Source organism: Miniopterus natalensis, chromosome 2 (assembly GCF_054644295.1).
Source record: "Miniopterus natalensis isolate mMinNat1 chromosome 2, mMinNat1.hap1, whole genome shotgun sequence".
NCBI lineage: Eukaryota > Metazoa > Chordata > Mammalia > Chiroptera > Miniopteridae > Miniopterus > Miniopterus natalensis.
In genome coordinates, this window is record NC_142082.1 from 43,484,555 (window position 1) to 43,503,353 (window position 18,799).

The 18,799-nt window shown below is 37.4% G+C and overlaps 1 long non-coding RNA gene and 1 pseudogene across 8 annotated transcripts in view; one reads left to right on the plus strand and one right to left on the minus strand.

Annotated features, from left to right (window-relative positions):
• LOC148093675 (uncharacterized) overlaps positions 1–18,799 on the minus strand; it is a 260,196-nt gene that overhangs the window by 70,675 nt on the left and 170,722 nt on the right. The gene's annotated exons all lie outside the window — the stretch shown is intronic.
• LOC107545865 (small ribosomal subunit protein eS6 pseudogene) lies at positions 13,482–18,721 on the plus strand (annotated as a pseudogene).

The window sequence follows — 18,799 nt, forward strand, 5'->3', positions numbered from 1 at the left end:
CATATTTCTATCTATCTATCTTTCTCTTTCTCTCTTTCCCTCTCTGAAATAAATAAAAACATTAAAAAAGTAAAATAAAATTTATTGCATTAAAAAAAAAGTAAATGAGTCCAACATTTTATGTAAAATACTAATATTATCCTGTTTGTTAAAAGAATCAACTCTATGCTATTTAAAATTAAAATTAAAAGATGGACAGAGATACACCATGTAAACATAATAAAAAACTGAAATAACGCCTGGCCGGGTGAGGCTCAGAGGTTGAGCATCAGCCTAGGATCCAGGAGATTGCAGTTTGATTCCCGGTCAGGACACATGCCCAAGTTACAGGCTCGATCCCCAGTTCGGGATGTGCAGGAGGCACTGATCAATGATTCTCTCATCATTGATGTTTCTATCTCCCTCTCCCTTTCCCTTCCTCTCTCTGAAATCAATACAAATATATTTTTAAAAAAAACACAATCCCCCCTGAAATAGCAATTTTAATATCCAAAGAATCTGAATTAATAACAAGGAATACTACCAGAGATATAAAGGGATATTACATAATAATAAAATGGATTATATATCTAAGAAGACATGTAAATCCTAAATGTGTATGCATATGTAAATAGATTATCAAAATTCATGAAACTAAAAGCTGTTAGAAGGTGAAATAGACAAATTTATATTTATATGTAAAGACTCCAGCATTATTCTTTCAATTATCAATAAAAAAAGAGAAAATCAGGAGTTATATAGGAAAAATGAACAACACCATCAAGTAACTAGTCCTAGTTGAATATTACAACATATTCTTTCCTCAGACAGCATAATATACTTTCTTCTAAAATAACCACAAAACAAGGGAACATTCACTAAGAAAGATCATATTCTAGGCCATTAAAAAACACTCAGCAAATGTAAAATAAAACAATTCAAATAAAGTATGTTTTATGTTTGACACATAACAAAATTAAGCTATAAATTAATAGCAAACATATATCTGGAAATTTACCTAAATACCAAACAATTCTCAAGGGATATTTTAAAACATATCTGAACTGAATGAAAATGAAAATATGACCTATTAAAATTTGTGGGATGAAGTTAAATCCTTGTTGTGTGTGTGTGTGTGTGTGTGTGTGTGTGTGTGTACATGTTTGTGCCTGTTTGAGGTTTAATAATAAATAATAAAAATATTTATTTTAATATTCCTTACTTTAAGAAGTATTTGAACTTTTATTTTAATGTCATAATGTTATAGGACAATTAAAAGCTAGGAAAATTCTGGGACAAGTGGAATAGGGAAACTGAGGCAGGAAAATTAAAGCCAAAAAGCTTTGCAGGCCACTAGTAGCAGGACTTTATAAGAACAGAGGGTTAACCTCTCCTCACAAAAGTATGCAGGAAAGGAAGGGGGAGGGGAGGTGGAGAGGGGCCAGAGGAATCTGAGATTACTTAGTGCAAATCATCCTGAAGCTGTTAAAACAGCAAGGAGGGGGGTGAAAGAGAGTATAGTTTTATCTCATCCCACTGTTCAACAAAAAGCCAGCAGTCAGGATTTAATTGCCAGATGCTGCTCATAAATTGTGGGCAAACCATAACAAGGAAAAGGGCAGACTTTCAGAGTTAATCTGTACCAGGATATCTAGCAGAGGAATTTTTTAAAAAAAACTATAGACAAGATGGAATATAAGGGCTTGAACCCCCACCCCTCTTGCTCTTCAGATTATCTGAGGGCCCAACTGCACTTCATAAACCAGATGTATAGACTTGCTTGCCTTGCTTCTTTAATAAATGTGCATGCTTTAATTTTTTCATAAATTCACTTTATCACAATGCAATCAAGGTCTCTCATGTTAACATAAAGAAACATTCAAAATTGTGAAGAATTTTTGTGAGTTTATTTGAGCCAAACTGTCGACACCATGCCGAGAAGCAGAATCTCAAGGGTTGAGATAATGCTCTGAAGTATGTCAGTTTTAAACCCTGTTTTATACATTACAGTCAAAAGAGGAGATGTAAGTGGGTTACATGAAATCTATTGGTGGTAGATTAGGGAGGTGGGAAAAAGCAAAGGGGGGATTTCTGGGATTAGATAAAAAGTAAAATGAGCCTGGCGGAGTGTGGCTCAGTGGTTGAACATTGACCTAGAATCCAGGAGATCGTGGTTTGATTTCCAGTGAGGGCACATGCCCGGGTTGCGGGCTTGATCCCCAGTCGATCAGTGATTAGTCTCTCATCACTGATGTTTCAACTCTCTCTCTTCCTTTCTGAAATCAATAAAGATATTAAAAGAAAAAAAAAAAGTAAAGTGATAGACTCACACTTCTTTTACTTAGGCGGGTGCAGGATACTTAACCGTCAACAATTAACATGATAACAACAATAATGAGGGGATTTGTGGTCTCCAGCAGGGAGGGGGCCTGTGCTTTTAAGGGTCCAGAAAAAGGAAAGTTACTTTGTTTTTCCAAAGGCAGTTAAAAAAGGACAAATGGATGGGTTAGTTAAAGTGAAGATTAACTTTTGTTAGGAAAAAATACTGCCTTAGGACATAACTACCCACCCTAGACTGTTTTTAGTTAAAAAAGTTTGTATTTCAGGCCATCCTTTGTAGTTATCTTAGTCTCTGAGTTTGCAAGGCCACCATTCAGGCCTTACTTGAGCTTGTCAGGTTTAGCATGTGGCCCCTTTTTGTCCACACTCATATAAATTCATTTATATGAGAAGACAAGAATTGAGGCTGGGGACAACCCTCTCCCTCTAACTAAGGGGGCTATCCTATAACATCTCTTTGGTGTCTGTGAGAGGTGCCTGTCAAATAACATTAGTCAATGGTTGATATCCAAGATAAAATACACACATGCACATGTGTGTGACTTGTGTGAGTGCACTAAGGGGATTAAATTATTACTTGTTAAATGCCTTTCAATTTTACCCACTTATGTATAAGATAAAAGCTTGATGTGCATTAATTCAGCACTCCTCATGAATTATCTCTTACTCGTAAATTATGAGAGTAAATCATATATATGATGCATAATTGTATGTAAATTATATATTCTAATTACAAGATAAATAAAATTTAATCTTGATAGGTATCAAGTACAAGAAATTCTTTATGTATATAGAGGTTCATTCATTCAACAAATAATTATTCACCACATAATATCCAAGTGTGATAGGCACTTAGACAGACATGAGCAGAGCAAAGAAGATCGGCCAGGTACAGAAGGTTATCAGGGTGGAAAGCCCTGGAGGCCAGCAAAAGACAACTGTAGGGTAGGACCTCTCCCCCAGGGTGGCCTTTCCTCCCCTAACAAGAGTCTTGAGGTTTGGACCCCCTGACCTTTCCCCCCTAGAGATAACATCTAGGCCTCAGTCATATTCTAGATCCAGGCACAGAAAAACAGCAAAACCTGCCATGACTGACCTCAGAGGCATCTGCATTGGATAATGCCCCCCACCTTGATGCTGACCAATCAGTCATTGGAGACCACAACCCTGAAAGGACACACCTGGAAAACTGCTGAGTATTATAATTAGATCATCCCCTGGGACCGTCCCTAAAATCTCCTCACTTAAAACCATTAGAGCCCAGCCCTGCATGGCTCAGCGGGGATCCAGGCGATGGGGGTTCGATTCCCGGCCAGGGCACATGCCGGGGTTGTGGGCTCGATCAATGACTCTCTCATCATTGATGTCCCTATCTCTCTCTCTCCCTCTCCTTTCCTCTCTCTGGAATCAATAAAGATATATTTTTTTAAAAAACCCAAAACATCAGAATGGAGGACCTAGCACTCTCCTCCTGGGAGCTGGCCTTGCCTTTGCCCTTCCCTTTCATTTTGCCTTTCCCTTCTCTCCACCTCCCCCCTTACCCCCCACCCCACATTCCCATTAGCTTCCTTACTCCCAAGCCCCAAAGGCCCTTCCTTTGCCTCTATAACTTGTTTCCTACTAAGCCCCTTTCTTCTAAATATTACTTCTTCCACCTCTGTCATTTTACAAATAAATGTTCTCTTGCAGTTTGGGTCTTGGCTCTGAACTTTTTCCTAGCCAGAACCCAAGTACCAATGTTTCTGAACCCAGGTTTGGTCTGACCCCAAGGGCCTAACACCTGGTACAGTTCCCGTGGCCTACATCACAAGCACTTCTCTAACCCTTGAACACACAACAGTGAACAGAGCCATAATTTTTTTAATCTCAGGAAATTTGCATTTTAAAGAGGGAGAGCAAAAATAAAAATAAAAAAGAACACATTAAAAGTGATAAATACTTAGAAAATCATGAAAAGGGTATAAGGACTCCAGTAGTACACTAGAGGTTGTTGCTCTAATTTGATTTTGTGTGGTTAGAAAATGCTTCACTGAGAAAGGAGCTTTGGAACAAAGACTTGAAGAAAGTCAGGGAGCAAGTGGTGTGGACATTTGAAGACAAGTGTTGCCCACAGACAGAGAGACAGCAAGTTCAAAGGCCCTGAGCCAGGAGTGTGGGGGGCAGTTCCTTGAATATCTGGGAGGTTCTGTAAGTGTGGAAGGTGAGGCAGTGCTGAGTGAGGATACATGAGGTCAGAGACTGAAGGGTTGAGGAGAGGGAGCCAATAACATAAAGCCTTTTGGCTTTTCAGGAACTTAAAACCCCCCTGAAACATCTACTTCATTCCTAAAAAAGTAAGATTAAGAAGAAATATACAGATGCCTAAAAAGCTCTTTTGAAGTGATTGTTATAATCAGCCTTCATTTACAGATTAATACCCAGGAGTATTTGTTGAGTGGTTACTGAAAATTATACTCAATGGAGTGGGGAAAAAGCAGGTAGACTTGAATTAAGTTTGATACAAAAGCATAGATGTGTTGCCCTATAGTGAGAGCTATTATAATTAAAATGGAAAAAACTATATTTTAAAATGTCCCTCTCTAGAAGTAATATGGTAATCTTTAAATAAAAGGACACATTCTTAAAGCTGTGTTTTTGTCGTTCAATAAGTATTTATTGAATGTTTGTTTCTTAAAATTAAACTCAAGGATTCTATAACTAATTTTATTAAAAATATTTGTTTTTATGTTTGAAATTCTAATGACGTATTAATAATGAATAGAATACTTTTTCTCCTGTATGGAATAAGCTTGGATCAGAATTTATCAGGCATGGAGTTTGATATGAAAAATCTGGAACAAGAATGAACCAGGAATTACTGAGGACAGAAAAAAATCAGTTTAATATCCTAAAATATTATGCTAAGATATTTAATTTTTATGGTTGAATTGCAATATATATTATATAATAAATAGCAGGTGGGGAGATAGTCCAATAAAAGCTATGAGAGAAAAGAAGCATTTAGAAGTGAGAGGTATGAGGATTTTCCCTCTGACTTGAAACCAGAGTGAGACTTCTAAAATGCAAGTCAACCTTGTCTTTTCCTTGCTTTAAACATTTTCAAAACATTCCAATTGCCCTTAAAATTAAAACTGCTTAATATGGGTCATAGCCTGTTTATCTTGCCTGTCTTTATTTTTCTCCATCCCTAACTCTTTTTTTTATCCCTACCTGAGGTGGGGATGGAGCCTGTAACCAAGGTAGGTGCCACGTTGGTCGGAATCAAACCCAGGACCCTTCAGTCCAAGGGCGGACACTCTAACCACTGAGTCAAACCGGTCAGGGCTTCATCCCTCATTCTTACCTCCTCTTACATTCTAAGCTACGGTTATTTTGAAATTCTCTTATCTACAAGGACAAAATGTCTTCTCTAGCCTGTGGATTCTCAAACCAGCATTTTTTCCTCTGTCAAACAATTTTGGCCCTCCTACTTCAGTTATCAGATTAAATATAATATTTCCTGTCCATCCCTAGACTCATGTGGCCAGATCATATTTTTATATATAATTTGGGAAACTTTTTTCTTCCTGCCTAACCACATTTCCTTCCTTCTCTTTCTCCATGATTTTTTGAACAGCAGGTCTTCACCTTTCTGCCTCAGGGGAGTTGCCTGCCAGTAGGAATAAGTTCAGCAGGACTTCTGGGATTTTGTCTTCAAAATCTTAAAACCATTGAGGAGGAATGGATTTTCAGTAAAAAAGAGTATATTGGGAAGAGTAGAAGGAAGAGAATGGGCCCTGCAAATAATTATATGGAAAAATTCTCCGGGAAGGGAGAATCACGAGAGGAGTTTTGGATCCCTAGCTCTCAGAACCTGGACTTTGCTTTTTGCCATTGCCCAAGACTCAAGATGGCTTATGTCTTGCAATGTCTTTGGGCTATAAAAAATGCAAGAAGTGTAATAATGCTCATTATAGATACTTAAGAAATTTTCTTTGACTGAATGATTCTATCAGAATATAAACCCACACAAAGTACCCCAAGAATTAATTATAGAACATTTCTGAAGGGCCTGGAGGCACTGAATGCTTATAGAAAAAACATAAATTAATTTTAGCAAATAAAATGACACTGTTCATTCATACTGTGCATTTGGAGACATAGAGATATTGCTATAATAGTATATGATCCCATAGCAACCTATTACTATTAGAATATACTGTATTTTACATCTATTGCTTAATTGTGTGTGTTTTCCCCTGGAAAGGGAACTGTTCTCAGGTCTATTTTGCTTTACATTTTATTCCCAAATGTCTAACAATAAATGGCAATTAAAGGTCTTATATTTAAAGAATTGAACTGGAGACTGTAAATGAAAAGTTTGACCACCTGAAATGAATTCCCATTCAAATAACCTTATTGTTACTACAAATTTTAAAAACCTCCATTTCAGGGTTTTATATTTGCCATCTAATAATCTCTCCACTCTCCATAACGTATCACCTTCTTTTCAAAATTGCAACCTGCAGGCAATGGCCTTGTAAAATATTTAAAGTGGTACTTACATTTTATTTATTCTCATCTTAAAGGAAAATACTCTCCCTGATCATATTTTAAACCTACTAGGAAATAAACCCAAATGAGAAGAACATTTTCATAAGATGGCATGTATCTGTAGGCAAGTGGACTTCATAATACACTAACTCCACCGTAGACTACCACCTTGGGGTCCCCTCCCTTACAAACCTTTCACATGAGGATTAGAGAGGAATCTGTGTGATCTGCAGGGAGGTAGCTAAGAGAAAAAGAAAACTATTGAGCTAGGAATTTCTAGTTCACTTTTTCCCCAATTTGCCAGTCAAGTATGCTGGAAATTAGGCTTACTTTACAATCACAGGCAGCAGGTGGAATGTGTTGTCATTGTGTGTGCATGAGAATGGAACTTTCAGGATAGGTGCTAACAGCTGGGAATAAAGCCCCCAAGACAATAGTGAAGTGTCATTTTAAGAAATGTGGCAGACCAACTCTCTTGATGTCCCTGAAGATGATATTTCTTAGATAAATGTGAACACTGCTAACTCTGAGTGAAAAGAAATTTTAGACATACTTTAATCCATTTATTTAGTTTATATTTTACTTCCTTATGTATACATAAGAATGATACATAATCAGTATCTAGGTCTACATAGACGTGAATGAGTTCTTTCTTTACGTATAATATAAAAATGCAGTGTAGTTGGAATTTTTCCCAATATTATATATGTAGTGTTTTCTATTAGTGTCACAAAGTAGAGTCCCTTGCAGTCAATGGTATCTTATATTAAAGAAGTGATAGTGAAACTGGACTCAATAGGTCCTGGCTGCCTGTCACTACTTCAGCCAATTCAGCAGGGAAAAGGTTGAATCATATATAAGCATTTAATTCCATTATTGCCAGCAAAATGGGAGAGCAGTGGGACTTGTCCACATAAAATCGTCTCTGCCTTTCCCTTATTAGCTGGTTGGTTATATAGGGATGAGGGAGAAAGGCTGCATGCAAGGGGGGAAGTGGGCGGGGGAGGATAGCTGCAGGGTCTGTGTGTCTCCTTCCAGGATCTTGGAAGTCTGATAAAAAGGTAGTTAATGTTCAGTGGTGTTAAAACCCAGTTAACCAGTTCCTGGGACCTAAGAATGGTCAGCATTCCTGAGGCAAAATCCCAGAGGGGGGATCAGGCTCCAGGCACAGCAACCAAATCAAAGCGCATCCTGTCCTTTGTTCTTAAAATGCATTTTCTTTTCCAAGCAGTGGACCCATCCAGGCCTCAATGTGTCTCTTATCTTTTTACAAGCACTGTTTTTCTTTTTGAAGCACAACCTCCAGTTTCCCAAGGTCTGTAGGAAAACTTCTTATATATAGCTAGTAAGGTGAATAATCATTAAACAATTATGCTCCTATTCCTATTAGATGCCCTCCTCCCTTTCATAATCACAGTCAACAGAGCATGATTAACATCTCTGCCCCCAACAATAGTTCATTAAAATATGCTTGTATTAACTAGTCGATATCAAGTAGGAGTAAGTAATACTTATTTAGTATTTTAGAGATAACCAAGCTCCAGGCTTTTGTAAACAATTGACCATAGATATAGATTTAATTAAGATCATCTAAGTTAATAAGATAGTAAAGAAAATTCTATTTGAACCAAGGTTCCTAAGAAACAGGCTGGACATTTGGCTGTTAACAATTTAATAGTTATTCATCTCCTAAATACATTCTGGCTTCCAAAACTCAGATCTGTCTTCTAGAAAGAGAAAAATGTCAGGATCCACTTTATTTTTGTTGCCCTTTTGTTCTGAAGAAATAAGCTTTTATTAGACAAGGCAGGCTTCTAGCAGTAATCTTGACTATTGCATCCATATTCTTTCATAGATCTCTTACTAGATAAGATTTGCATGTTCTCTTTTTTGACTAATCTGATTTCATACCCTGGCCTCATTTTCCTTAATTATTGGTCTTCAATGCTGACATCTTGACCTTAAGGGATGCTCCCTGTCTCACAGCTCTCTCACATTTCCATATCACTATGTGTAGCGGAGTCTACATTTTCTACTATAGATCCTCCTTTTTTATTACAACTCAGACCTAAACTTGGATGAAAATTCTTCACTGAGAATTTTCACTGGAACCCACATCTCCTGGAGCGAATCCTCTGTCTTCCTGGCAGACAGCAAGCAATTCACTGGGAATGACCTACCAGTGCTTCTGCTTTAATAAATCTCCAATTTCCTAGGAATCTGGAGCACTTGTCTAGTTTTTCAGCCAGCTTAATTTTTGTAAGTTATATTAAGCTTGGAATCTGTTAGAGGATTTTTGAATTGTGTTCACAAATAACTATATCTTTTAAAACTTTGGAATAGTAATAATATCAATTCATGTTAACTCTTCACTATCTAGTTTAATATAGGTTTGTATTTTTAAAATAATCCTGAAACTGTTTTTATGTAAGTGCTTGGCTTATCTGAGTAGAACTAACAACTTCACTTTATGAAAATAAGATCTCAGATCCAGCAGCTGTTTCTTTCATTCTTGCCTCTGCAATTTCTCATTATAATTCAGACTATACCAATAATCCAAAGATTAGCAGTACACAGTTATAAAATCTTTGTCATACTACTTAATTTTTTTTTTTTGAGAGAATCATCGATGTGCAAAACATCAATCGGTTGCCTCCCATATTTTATTTTTATTATTATTTATTGTACTAAAAACACATCATAAAGTTTACCACTTCATTGTAAAAACGTATCTCCAGAACTCTTTCATCTTGAAAAACTGAAACTTTAGAGCAATTAAGCAACAATTCCTTTTTCCCTCTCCCACAGACCATGGTAACCACTATTAACCAATGTTGCCCTAATGAATTTAAATTTTACACAAGCATTAAAAGTAAATTTTTGCATCACATTTGCATTAATATAGTTTACTATTGAGGAGTTAGATTTAAATTAAGGCGGTTAGGGAGATTGGGTCAAGGAAGTAATAAATAAGGAACTACATGACATGTTTGGCATTTTTGAAAAGGCACAGGAAAGGGCAAGGAGAACAGGAAGGGACAAGAGGAGGGGGCAAGTTGACTCAACAAAACCACACAGAAAAACAACTTTGCCCAAAGACTGAACCTGAATGGCGGGAGTACCCACATGCTGATAGGATGTTGCTAGGACTGGAGACTTTGGACAACCGGTGAAACTACCCATGATTGGATGTAAACTTTTTGACTAGGAGGCCTCAAAGGCCTCCCGTTGAGGACCCCTTCCTCTGTGGGAGCTTTTGTCTATCCTCTCAATAAAATCCCTGCTTTGCTTGCTGCACGATTGTCCATGAATTCATTCTTCGACTCCACGAGACACGAACCTGGTAGACTAGAAGAAGAGGTCCCTACCACTATATTTGTCCATGAATTTACTTTTATCAGATAACCTTAACTTTTAGTGTAGCTTCATGTTGCTGTCTAGCATCCTTTGCTCTCACCTTGAAGGACTCCCTCTTACCTTTGTTAAAGAGCAGGTCTAGTGATAATGAACACTGTCATCTTTTGTTCTTTTTGTAAAGTCTTAGTTTCTCCTTTTTTTTAAAGTACATTTTTGCCAGATACAGTATTCTTGGTGAACAAGAATATACCATCCCACTCCCCTCTGCCTTGCAAAATTTTGGCTGAGAAATCTGCTGTTAATCATGTTCAAGCTCCCTTGTTTATGACAAGCCACCTTTCTCTTGTTGCTTTCAAGGATGTCTTTTTTTCTTTTGTCTTCCTATACTTCGATTATAATATATTTCAATGTGAGTCTCTTTGGATTTATTCTAGTTGGGATTTATTGAGCTTCTTGGATTTGTATGCTTATTTCTTTCCTCAGATAATTTCAAAAAACCTATTTTCAAATCTACTGATTTGATTTTGATTCCCTGATTCAGTTCATTGATTTATTCTTTCTTTTGACTGATCAAGATTGCTGTTAAACTCATCTAGTGAATTTTTCTAGTTACTATATTTTTCAGTTCCAGAACTTCTTTTGGTTCTTTTTTTTATAGCTTCTGTCTCTTTCTTGGTTATTCTCATTTTGTTAATGCATCATTTCCCTGGTTTTGTTTGGGTGTTTATCTGTGATCTCTTTTAGCTCATTCAGCATCTTTAAGATAGTTATTTTATTTAAAAATATTTAAATAAAATATTAAAAATATCTTTATTGATTCCAGAGAGAGGAAGGGAGAGGGAGAGAGAGACAGAAACATCAATGATGAGAAAGTCATTGATTGGCTGCCTCTTGCACAACCCCCCCCCCCCCCCCCCCCCACTGAGGATCAAGCCCAAAGCCTGGGCATGTGCCCTGACCATAATCTCCTGGATCATATAGATCAATGCTCAACCACTGAGCCATGCCGGCTGGGCTAAGATAGTTATTTTAAATTATTTGTAAGGCAGGTCATAGATTCGCATTTGTGTAGGGTTGGTTTCTGGAGTTTCATTTTGTTCCTTTGATTGGGTCATGTCTCCACATTTCTTTTTTATGCATTGTTAGGTTTTAGTTGAGACTTCAGCGTTTAAAAAAACCACCACCTTCCAGGTATTTATGGATTGTCTTAGTGCATGGGAAGACCTCCACTGATCAACCTAGCTAGAGAGAGGTCTAGGAATTATCAAATCTTTTCTGACTATGTATCTTCTCTGAGCATGTGCATGTGCTTTTAGTTGGCTCAAATTACCTCAACAATTTATCAATGCTCTCAGAAGTCCATTATTCTTGCTCCACCTGCTGTCTGCCTGTGGAACTGCGGCTCTGACTACAATCACAGAATCTGTTTCCAGGGTCTTCTAAATAATGCCTCTCTAGTCCTGCCAATGCTGCAGTCAGGGGAGGCAGACAACAGTCCTTCACACAGGCCCAGACTAGCAAGGAGATTGGACTCATGGTCCACTCTTTTGTTCTAAGAAAGGATACCCGGTGTGGGAGGTTTCCTGGTTTTACCACACAGACAGTGGGTGGGGCAGGGTGAAATGCACAAAATGCCACACAATTTTCTACCCCTTTTGATGGAATCCTTTTTGGTTTTACATTGGTCTGGGTAACATAGCTTCTGAACTGGACACTAGAGTTCTTGCAAAGGTATTCCAGTCATTATGTTGTTAACTTGAGCCCTATGTGACAGAAGGAGGCCCTCTAGTTCCCTGATCCACGGTTTTGTTTACATCGCTCTCTAAAGCTAAACTTTTACATGACTTGAATTCTTTGATATCATGATTTAATATCATTCACAGAACATAGACACTTCCCATTTTCACAGATCACTATCTTAATGGGAATAGTTTAAGTGGTTCTGCCTTACAAGCCAAGAATATTACCCTTATGTTTTAATCTCTTATGTACTTGACATACATATGAGAAAACACTACTAACAGCTTACAATCTCTTTAAACGTAAATCAAAACCAAATAAAGAATATTTAGCAGCCTGGCACTGGAAAATCATTCTATACTTTTATCTCATTAAATCATATTGGAATAAATAAAACATTGTGCTATCACATGTTGACAAATATGAGAAAGGTGCTCATTTAAATAAAAATCATCAGAGAGACAGAATAATAAATAAAATTTTATCAATAAATAGACTTTGGTAAAAGAATATATGGTATATCTTTTACAAAATATATTTCCAACTCTTCTGTAAATTTGAGATTGTTTCCAAGTGAAAATTGTTTTATAAAGAAGTGTAGCAATATGGTTAATATAAAATCCAAACAAAATCTTCATTTAAAAAAATTAAAATCAATCTCTTCAGCTGACGTAGTTTTTTCCATATTTATTTCCCTCTTTAATCTACACCCACGTGTTCCTGATGCACCAACACTGTCTAATAAATACAACTAAATAGACAGCATCATCTAGGACACTTGTGACAAAATAATGATCTAAGCACATTTATTGAAAGAACAAATGGTGTTGTGACAACTTAATTGGATCAAGAGGGTATTATGCTAAGTGAAATGTTAGCCATAGAAAGATAAATGCCATATGATTTTACTTATATGTGGAATCTAAAGAACAAAGAAACAAACAAAACAAAAGCAGACTTATAGATACAGAGAACAAACTGAGGTTTGATTAATGGGGGGCTTCGGGGACTGAGTGAAAAAGGTAAAGAGATTAGTACAAATTGGTAGTTACAAAATAGTCATGTGTATGTAAAGTACAGCATAGGAGATATAGTCCATAATATTGTAATAACTATATATGTTGCCAGGTGGGTACAATAATTATTGGGAGGATATGAAGTCTCACATTGATGAACAAAAATTTTACGTAACTTTTGATATTTGACCAATAAGTAGTTTGACTCCTTTTCCAGAATACTTCCCAATTATATTGTGGTATCAAATAAATTTATCACAAATGTGCTTCTTATAACCAAACTGGCAGAATTCACAGCAGAACCTAGTAAGCATAACATGACTTACCCTCAGCTCAAATTAAACTACTCATGGTAGAGTTTAACAGCAAAACGTTCAAGATTCAAAGAGTTTGAGAAGTGAGAAGGTAAGAGAATTTTATTTTATTTTTTATTATTTTTTTATAAGAGAATTTTAAATAGTAACAATTCTTTTGTAAATTTAACTTTTACATTGTATTGCTGATACATGTATTGCAATGATCTGCAACGCGTAAGTACTATTATTGAATTATAAAAAATTACATTTTGTCCTGTAATTTGTGAAGCCTAGTGATAACATCTTTGCTTATATGATTTACATTTCTGTATTTGTTGTGACCTTTCAATAAAAGGTGTAAATTTTTAATTATGTTACTCTGAGTAATCTTTTGGTGGTTTGTATTATTCTCTTGGAAATATTTCCCAGAAATATTTTTTATTGTGTGATATTGAAAATATCTGTGCGGATATTGTGAATTTTATTCCTTCTGGGCAACTTCCTTTTCCTGCCCCCATATCCATGTTTTTTCTTCATCTCTGAGATTTAGTATATTACCAGAATATATTTTGATTTGATTTGACTTTATTAAATTTTCCTGAAACATGGTGATACATATGACTCTACAGACTCAACCTTCATTCTTCATAACTTTGAATGGTTTTCTGTGCCATTCTTTTGCTGTCTAACTTGGGTATGTTAGTTACCCATATGTTTGATTTCTATTGACTGTCCTTTTTATTTATTGCATTTATATATTATTTTACTGGTCCTCTGCATTCTCTGGAGATTTCTCAAACTCAACTCATTTTCAGTTTTCCTTTGGGTAAATTCTACACATTGTTATGTGTAATAGGCATTTTCAATATTTTCTCTCATAGTGCTTATCATAATAATTCTGCTTTTTCATTCCATTTTTAGTTTAGATCCATAAAGAGAAAGAAAAAACAGATTCCTCAAATAATGAATTGTTACCTGATGTGCTCACAATTTTTATTTAAATGTAACATTTCTCACTTCAGTGCAGATGGCAGTGTAAGTAAACATGGTACTCGCCTCCCCCCACAACAATATCAAAGTTACAACTATACTACAGGACAGCCATCATTCAGAACCACCTGATATCAAGCTGAACGGAAGCCTTACAACTAGGAAATTAATAAAAAAGCTACATGGAGACTGATAGGAGAGGCGGAGACATGGAATGGGCTGGTCTCACACCCATGTGTGACGGATAAAAATTGAGAGGGATATATCAACTGTGGAGGTCCTCCCTGAGGAACAAGAGGTCCCAGCCCAACACCAGGCCCCACAGCCCAGGGTCACAGTGCCAGGAAAAGAAGCCCCAATAACCTCTGGCTGTAAAAACCAGCAGTGAGGGAGGCTGAGGGAGAAAGAAATCTGCTAGAGTTTCAGGCAGGGATCCATGCATGGACTAACCTGGACTCACACTCTATGGGCTCCGGGGTGGGGGAAGCAGCTTGAAAGGCACCAGAGACATAAGGGGAGGAACTGAATTGTCCATCATCAGGGCAAGAGCTGAGGCACTTGGCAGCTTTCTTCCAGACAGAAGTACTGGTAGAGGCCATTGTTCCTTCGATGAGCCTTACCCCCACAGGTCGGGCAGGTGGGCACCATATCTGAGATTCCATCAACCTGGCTCACACTGTTTGCCTAGCCCTGGTGATTCCCAGATGTCCCACCCTAGCCAACTTTTGGGCCTGCCCAAACTGTTTCTAATCACTTTTTCATATGTATGGCCCATCTTGGCACATGCTTCACATTTTCCTAAAACCTCTCAAACAGGCAGCATCTGGCCTCAGGAAGCCCATACCTCGCTAAGTGGCCCCAGGCCTGGCACTAGCCGCAGCCAGCCTCGGTTTTCAGCTTGGTCTTGCCGGGGCACCTCCAAGCCCAGCTCAAGTAGCAGCCATCTGCAGATCGCTTTATGGCTCATGTGAGATGGCCTCAGGCAGGGCACAGGTGGTGGCTGGCCTTGGCCTGCACTTCTTGGGAAGCACTGGAGCTGTCATACCTAGTGGACAGTTTCAGACCATGACAAAGCACCATGACTCAACCACCTCCACAAGTGACACACTCAAGAGGCAAATCTGTGGGCACCAGAGCCCTGTTGAAGCAAGTGCTGCTCTTTGAAGCGGGACCCTGCACAGCTGATCCTCCACGGTGGTCAAGGTAGGCGTCAGTGGTTGTAGCCAGTCCTTGCAGCTGATCAACCCGGGGGTAGATCCTTCCCATTGATGTTCCAACCAAAGATTACTCTACCCAGCAATGCTATCATTGAGAAACATGGCCCAGCTCATCCTATATTTTAATGTCCCCATTAAAATATAAAATATAAGTGGCCTTAAATGAGGTGTGGGCAAAAGTAGGTTTATAGTTGTATGTGAAACAGAACTTATTCTTGTATTATTATTTATTAATTTTTATATTATTTATTTGTATTACAGCTGTTGTGGAAGAAAAGGTAGCCACAGACTAAACTGACACACTCCCCTGACACACTCAGGGGAGACCTGCATGGTGATCCTTACAATCTCAGAGACCTAAAGTAACCACATAGGATGGTCTGAAAGGAAAACTTTTTAATTCTAGGCGAGTCATGGCAGGTAGTCATGTCCTACAACAGTATCTCCTTTAACAAAGGTAGATCTTTACATTAACTGAGCCTGTTTATTGTCTTTTTGCATCTATGATAACATACCTTTGGAATATCAGAGTAGTTTCTTTTTTCCAGATCCCCTCAGGGCATAACCTCCCACCAAAGCAGGAGGCCACAAAGCCCCTCACTGTTATTGTTATCATGTTAAATGTTAACTGTTAACTATCCTAGACTTACCTATATAAAAGAAGTACATGGCTATTCATTTTACTTTTTATCCAATCCCAGAGATTTCCCCGTTGTGCTTTCTCCCGCCTCCCTAATCTATCACCAGTGGACTTCATGTAACCCCTCTGGGTTTCCCCCTTTGATTGTAATGTATAGGATAAGGTACAAAACTGCCCTTCTCTGGAGCATTTTCTCAGTCCACTGAGATTTTGCTTCCCAGCAATTGTCAGTGGGCTCAAATAAACTCAAAAATTCTTTCAGGTTTGGATGTTTCTAACATCAACACTGTAAACCTACTTTGACCACTCCAGTATATAGTATTATTTGTTGTGTCTGTTTTTAATTTTCATAATGATATCATGTTATAAATTACCATAGATTTTATACTTTTTCACAACACATACTCTTCTCTTTTTTTTCTCTTTAAAACATTTAGCTATGTATCTACTTCCCTAGTAAGGGCATTTAGGTTACATCCAAGTATCTTCCGCCACAAGCAACATTATTATACAATTTTTGTTCTTTGACAGTGTGGAACTTATGAAAAATTTTTGTAGTATAAATCAAGTGATGGATTTGGAGCCTTGGAATAAACACATATTGGTTCAACTAAATATCAGATTATTTCTTATAATATATGTACCAGTTCCAATGCTTACCAGCAGTGGATCATAGTACCATTCTCCCAATACCACCACCAATATGTGTATTATCCAACATTGAAAGTTTTATGAATTGATAGCTTTGAGGCATCATCTCATCTTAACTCATATTTATCAATGTATTAGTAATGATACAATCTTCATGTATAGCATTTAGTCATTTAATTTTTTCCATCTATTCCTATTTATTGCCTCTGCCCATTTCCATAATGAACGTCATTTATTCTCTTGTGATATGCCATGCCAATTTTCTGTAGGTTTGTCTGCCTATTTGTTTATTAATTCATAGTATTCAAAATACAGATTTAAAAATATTTTTATAAATAAAATTAATTTTATAATTAAATATTTATTATATGTAAAATAAAGGTATTGGAAATATTCACATGTGTTAGTTATTATGGGACTTATTTTGGGCTTCAGAAAAACAATATAAGCTTTTATGACATCTCAGCTTTCTGTGGCTCAGTAGTGACAAACAACATTATCTATGACAACAACAAAGAATGAGACCATTTAAAATCTAGAGACCTTCAAACTGTACCCACTCATGTATAATCATAAATTGACTATATATATATGGTGTTGCTATACAAAGTTTCCCATTGGACCATTATTTCACCCAGTAGTGCAACGTTCTCTCTCAAGGTACTATGAATTACATATTAAAGAGAGTTTCTATAAAGATTAAGATTAATTTGGGAACAATAAAGCTTTAAATCTTGCTGGGAACCCTGAAAACTCTGGAGCACACTAAACATAGTTTCTTAGTCATTAGTGTACAAATGCATAAGTCATGAAGGTTTATGTAAACAGGCTAATATACATGGAATAGATTTTCTACATCCAAGTAAAGTATTTTTTTAGTATGGCCTTTATATTCTTATTAAAACTCCTACCTTAATATGTTGGTGCACAAAAGCATTTCTGAAGTGATAAACTTTTATTTATACACTGAATTTATAAATAAAAATTATTTGTAACCAAAAAAACTTTATTGCATACCCTGTTGATGTTCTTTCTGTCATTTCCCCCAATTTTTTTGTTTTTGTCAGAGGGTTTAGGACATCTGCCACCCTTTGTTGAGTGAGTGTAAAATCCTGAGATATGATTATTCTTTAAAGATAAATATTGTCTTTTTCATGGTGCCTCGGAAGCAGTCGCTGCTTCAGGACGAAGCTGAATGTCCCTTTCCCAGCCACTGGCTGCCAGAAACTCATTGAAGTGGCCAATGAACGCAAACTCTGTACCTTTTATGAGAAGCGTATGGCCACAGAAGTTTCTGACGCTCTGGGTGAGGAATGGAAGGGTTATGTGGCTCGAATCAGCGGTGGGAACGACAAACAAGGTTTCCCCAGGAAGCAGGGTGTCCTGTCCCATGGCTGTGTCCGCCTGCTGCTGAGTCAGGGGCATCCCTGTTACAGACCAAGGAGGACCAGACAGAGGAAGCGCAGATCTGTCCGGGCTGCACTGTGGATGCCAATCTCAACTTGGCCATTGTAAAAAAAGGGGAGAAAGATATTCCTGGGCTCACTGATACTACTGTGCCTCATCGCCTGGGCGCCAAAAGAGCTAGAGAAGTCTGCAAGCTTTTCAGTCTCTCTAAAGAAGATAATGTTCACCAATGTGCTGTGAGAAAGGCCCTGAACAGAGAAGGTAAGAAACCTGGACTAAAGCACCCAAGAGTCAGCATCTCATTACTCCACGTGTCCTACAACACAAACGTTGGCGTATGGCTCTGAAGAAACAGCGGACTAAGGAAAATAAGGAAGAGGCTGCAGAATACCTAAACTTTTGGCCAGGAGAATGAAGGAGCCCAAAAAAAACGCCAGGGACAGACTGCCAAAGATGCAGGCTGGCCCCTCTGAGAGCTTCTCCTCTAGGTCTGAGAGTCACAAATATATGAGGACAAACATAAAAAAAAAAAAAAATAAGAAAATCAATGTCTAACAAATCTTAAGGAAGTTAATATTCTATGTGAAGATTTCCTTAAGACATATGACATTTAAATTCTAATCTTTGCTCTTC